The sequence below is a fragment of the Lithobates pipiens genome, unplaced genomic scaffold (genome assembly GCF_037356315.1).
Source record: "Lithobates pipiens isolate NorthernLeopardFrog02 unplaced genomic scaffold, aLitPip1_a1.2 Scaffold_1, whole genome shotgun sequence".
Classification (NCBI taxonomy): Eukaryota; Metazoa; Chordata; class Amphibia; order Anura; family Ranidae; genus Lithobates; species Lithobates pipiens.
This window is the reverse complement of record NW_027507685.1, coordinates 178,609,139-178,615,241: the sequence shown is the minus strand read 5'-3', so window position 1 is coordinate 178,615,241 and position 6,103 is coordinate 178,609,139.

Below are 6,103 nucleotides of genomic sequence, written 5' to 3'. Positions count from 1 at the left end.
ACAATCACTTTGGGCATGCCCCACTGCAAGGGTGGATTTTGTTTATTTTCCTGGAGTTGGGATTTAAACCTTTATTATGAGAGAGAAAGTCAGAGAAGACACTTGGGTTCGGACAGGTACATAAATGGGAGATTTTATGTATATTTATACGTGAGTGTTTGTATGTATGTGTGCGTATATATGTAGGTGTGAAATGCCGCATAGGGAGTACTGTTATGCACTAGGGTGTATATACTCCTGGTCTCTGTACTCTGTAGTTTACCCACTCTTGACTCCTGCACATTATATATTACATACACCTTACATCTGAGATTATATTCTCCCCCTTTGGAACCCAACCTTTATTCTGTCTCATGTGGATGATGATTTCGTAAAGTGATTAAGACCTTTAATTGATCTATTGTATAAATGATTAATACTTTTTTTTTTTTGTGAGGATAGCTTCTGTTATTAATTTCAATATATTTGATCCTTATTTCATGCTTTATTCATTTCCAGTTTTTAAACTGTATTGGTGTCTTACGTGGATAAAATTGAGGTCTGTAAGGTCCTGAAGAAACGCATTGACTCCATCACATTGATATCTCACTCTGGTTACATTTACATTTCCGATGGTTGATGTTGAAGTTGTGACCTCTTGTGCAATAAATGAATTGTTTTTACTATGCACTTATATCATGTCTTTAATGTGATTTGTTAATAACATTTGGATATTTTTTAACGGCTGTCTGTGTACAATTGGAGGCATATACAAAGTCCCCCACTTTTTTCTTATGATTATAGTAAAAAAGTAAGTAGCTATTTGGCTCTTCCTTTTCAATAAATCCTATTTTAAATAGTATTACACTATTGGAGCTTTTCTTCTTTTATGATTATCCCCTGCCCCTGTATGATTGGGTGGTCCCGATGTGAGGGGTGACTACAGTGAGAAATTCATCCGCCACTTCATTGCCCTTGGCGGTTACATTCTTGCTACCCCGCAGAGGTATTTCTGCTTGCCTACTTGACCATCCTAGTGATAGCTTGTCCCGACCATATGTTGTGTGCCACTGAAAAATTCTGCACCCAGTCACTTGGTGGTGGAAAATACAGTGGAACCTCAGATTACGAACATAATCCGTTCCAGGAGTATGCTCGTAATCCAAAGTACTCTCATATCAAAGTGAGTTTTTCCATTGAAGTCAATGGAAGCGAAAATAATTTGTTCCGCATTGACTTCAATGGGATGCTATACCGCATGCGGCCAGAGACGGGGGCGCTGGTGAGCCTTGGAAATGGGCGAGCCTTTCCAAGGTTTGCCAAGGTCAGCCGAACTGTCCTTGGGCCTTTCGTGCATTTCCGAACGCCGACGATTGGTCGCTGTTTGGCTCCGGCGCCCCCCACCTCAGGCCAAAAACGATACTGCACACCAGACAACACTCGCAAACCGAGTTTTAGAAATACAGTGCTCGTTTTGTGAAACGCTCGTTAACCGCGTTACTTGCAAACCGAGGTTCCACTGTACATGTATTCTTGGACCATTTTTCTTCCTTTTTCTTTTAATTCCAAAGACTTATGTCTTACTAAGGATTTCATCAGCTGCTTTTTGCACATTGCACACTATCCACTTGTTTAGTGTGTCACAGTACTATACGGAGTGATATATTCACTGACTAGTGCGATTTATTTTTTGTTTATTTTCTTTGGATTATGCCATTAGGGATGATGGTAACCTATATCTGTTTAACATGAAATTCGCTACCACATGTTTGTCCCACATTATTTTTGTTCCTGACCCTTGCACTTTGTAATTTATCCAATCCTAATCTCTGCAATTTATATGTACAGTAGGTATAATGATCAGGTATTGGTGAGATGATTGGTCATGGGGCAGCTTGGCATGGGGCAGCTTGGCATGTTCTCCATGGGTGCTGGATGACCTTGTCCTAACACTGCATAAGGTTAATAAATCTTTCATGGTCCCCATGTCACAACACTGGGGGTCTTCGCAGCTATTTGCTATTTGCCAAGCACTGTCACTGTAAATTGTAGAAAGGAGTCTGACTCACATGCTCTCCTATATCTGCAATAAGTATGTATTTTACTTTGATTCTTACCACTGAACAGAGCAACATGGGTGTGAAAAAAAAGCAAATTATGTGCTGCCTCAGTGATACATGGTCTGCTTTAACTACTTGCCAACTGTCTCCTCTAACTTTACAGCTTAAAGTGGTCGTATAGTCTTTTCTACAACTTTTACCTACAGGTAAGCCTATAATAAGGCTTACCTGTAGGTAAAAAAAATATCTCCTAAACCTGTACAGTTTAGGAGATATTCCCCTCTCAATGTGCCACTGACTGCAGCGGCACATGCGCACAGGGGATTCTTGGCTGAAAGTCCGGCAGACGCCGGACCCTGCCGGAAAGAAATCTCCCGTGCGCATGCGCGGGAGTGACGATATTGCGGCTCCGGCCATTCACAGCGCTGGAGCCGCGATACCCAGAAGACACGCAGAGGGAACATGTCAACTCCCTCGACGTGGATCGGTCGAGATGTCGGGGCCTCGTTCTAAGGTAAGTATTTCATAATGAGCTAGTATGCGGTGCATACTAGCTCATTATGCCTTTTCCCGTGCAGGTCAGAAAAAAAAAACCTCAGTGGGTTTACTACTGCTTTAAAGGTGGCTCGCCGGTGCAGAATCACGTAAATATATGTGATCTGCATCCCTGGGTAGGGGGCACACGTGCGCTGTTCCGGCTGTGCTGCCATGTTGCCATTGATTTATGGCCGCAACTTGCTGATCAGCAGAGCGAATGACAGAAGAGAGCCCTATGTTGGCAAACAACACAGGACTCTGTACGGACAGCTACAATGTGCCATTTTTTTCCTCCCTTCAAAACAGGGAGTAAAAACTGCCACATTGCTGAGTAAAACAGCACACAGCACACACACTAAACATTGTTAGGCACACAGTTAACTCCTTGATTGCCCCTAAATGTTGAATCTATAGTTGCCATGATGCTGCACATGTGATGAGCTCTGACACCAGCCATATGATGTCTTGACAGTTCATTTGAAAGCTAACATAAGCACACTAACAAGGCATGGCCAGGTCTGGTGCTACCACTAGGCAAACTAGGCAGCCACCTAGGGTGCCCTGCTACCTAGGGCTCCCGGCCACTGGTGTTCTCTCTGCAGAAAGCAACTAAGTCTCAACATCAGCAGGCAGCCACCACTCCATTCGCACATAGTGTCAGAGGCACAGCAGTGGCGGAGGACTGTGTCTGTGTCACAACTACCGAATGAATGGAAGCAAGCAAACATTCATTGATGGGCTCTGCTGAGGCTGCATTTGATTGGCCTGCTGAGGCTGCATTTGATTGGCCTGCTGAGGCTGCATTTGATGGGTGCTTAAACGGAATCCCGGCGGAATTTGTCTCAAGCTGTCTTGCCTACACATGGTCACATCAAATTCCGATAGTTTATAACGCGGTGACATACAACACGTACGGCGGGACTAGAAAAAGGAAGTTCAATAGCCAGTAGCTTCTGTCTCATAGTTGAATCTGAGCATGCATGATTTTTGGCGTGTCGGAATTGCATACACATGATTGGAATTACCGACAGAAAAATTTTCCGTCTGGAAAATTGAGAACATGCTATCAATTTTTGGCTGGCGGAAATTCGGACAGCTAAATGCCGATGGAGCATACACACGGTCGCATTTTCAGATGAAAAGCTCTCATCTGTCTTTTTCTGGCTGGAATTCCAATCGCGTGTACGCACCATTACTGTTTTCAACAGTTAAATTGGTGGATATAGTCCCACTTTACATGCAGTAACCAGGGAGCCTATCAGAATCCATTCCAAAGAAGTCAGACCAGTACATAGATCCTGATTGGGTGCCATGAGTTACAGCAATTATTATAGAGGAACTGCAGTCTGCTCACATAATTTCTAACCACTTCAATACAGGGCACTTTCGCCCCCTTCCTTCCCAGCCCAATTTTCAGCTTTCATCGCTCTAGCGCTTTCAGTGACAATTACGCGGTCGTGCTACACTGTACCCAAATGAAATTTTTATCATTTTGTTCGCACAAATAGAGCTTTATTTTGGTGGTATTTATTCACGACTCCGTTTTTTATTTTTTGCGATATAAGCGCAAAAAAGCGGAAATTTGGAAAAAAATAACAATATTTTCTTTTTTCTACTTTGAAAGAAATCCAATAAAATCAAATTTTGTCATAAATTTAAGCCAAAATGTATTCTGCTACATGTTTTTGGTAAAAAAAATTCCGTTAAGTGTATAATAATTGGTTTGTGTGATCACGGACATATGTACGCAAATGATCATGTACATATGTGTGCAGGTGATCACGTACATATGTGTGCAGATAATCATTGGGACATGTGATTTTAGTGGGACATATGTGGGGGACATGTGTTTTTATTATTAGGGACATGTGTTTTTATTATTTGGGGACATGTATGTTTTGGGGACATGTGTGGGGACATTGTGTTTATACTGTGTGGTGTGTTTACTGTGTGGTGTGTTTACTGTGTACACTAGACTGGTGATCAGTGAGTAAAAAGCTGTAAAAAGCAGCTCATACTCACTGATCATCAGCCGGCTGCAGCGATCTGCTCTCCTCTCCTCAGCGATGACTTCTGTGTGAGGAGAGGAGGAGCCGATTGCCTAGCAACCGGCTGTTTGTTTACATCACATGACGGCCGTGATTGGACACGGCCGTCATGTGATCAGGAGGGCCAATCACAGAGCCCTCCTGCCGATCTGAGATGCGCCATGTCCGGGTGACACGGGCGCATCGGGATCGCGCCGCTGCGCGGGCACGCGCGCGCGCGATCCCACTCCTCCTGATGGACGTTCCTGAACGTCTTATCAGGAGTAGACGGCTCCCACCCGGCCGTATATGTGCATTGGCCGGGTGGGAAGTGGTTAATATAAACATATTTGCCATTCTGAATCTTCCCTCCAACCACTTTGCATATTATTTTATATACTGTATACTGTGCTTGTCATATATGCTGCATAAATCTCCCTCCACTGAGTCTGGCTGCAACCATTTTAACTGTGGGAAACTAAAGCTGCTTCCTGTTCACTTCCTAGATTTACACAGACACACAGAGGCACCTCCAGCTCTGCAACTCTCATTGGCCCTCTTATGATTGATCCCCCCTCCCTTCCTGGCAAACGCTCACGAGAGTGAGAGAGAGAGCTGTGCATAATGCCATAAGCCTAGGCTTTTTTGCCAGACAAGAAACAGGAAGTGAGCTGTATAAGGTATTTACTGGCAGAAAAATAAAAGGTTTTACCATCCAAAGTTAAAACAAGGCAGAAGATTTAATAGACGGAACGTTGAAAAAATGACTGAAGGTCTGCTTTAACCGCTTCCCGACCACCTCGCGCCAATATACGACAGCATAAGGGCGTGTACAGGCAAAATCACTTACCTGTATGTTGCCCTTTAAAAGGCGGCAGGGGTACCCCGCCGGAAGCTCCGCGACTCCGGTCGCGGGTCCCACGGACTCGATCGCTGCAGAGATACCCGAGATCGCCTTATGGAGAGCAAGAACGGGGAGATGCTAAAGTAAACAAGCATCTCTGTTCTGCCTAGCAACAGTGACACTGATCTCTGCTCCCTGTGATTGGAGCAGAGATCAGTGATCTGTAAAACACAGCTACACCCCCCACAGTTAGCAACATGCTCCTAGGACACACTTAACCCCTGCACTGCCACCTAGTGGTTAACCCCTTTCCCTGCCAGTGTAATTTACACAGGAATCAGAGCATTTATATAGCACTGATTGCTGTATAAATGACAATGGTCCCAAAAATGTATCAAAAATGTCCATTGTGTCCATAATGTCGCAGTCACAATAAAAATCGCTGATCGCCGCCATTTAAAAAAAATATTAATAAAAATGCCATAAAACTAGTTCTATTTGTGGGGAAAGAAAGGACGTCAATATTTTTTGGGAGCCATGTCGCACGACCGCGCAATTGTCAGTTAAAGCGACGCAGTGCAGAATCGCAAAAAGTTCTCTGGTCAGGAAGGGGGTAAATTCTTCCGGCGCTGAAGTGGTTAAGAGCTCTTCAATGA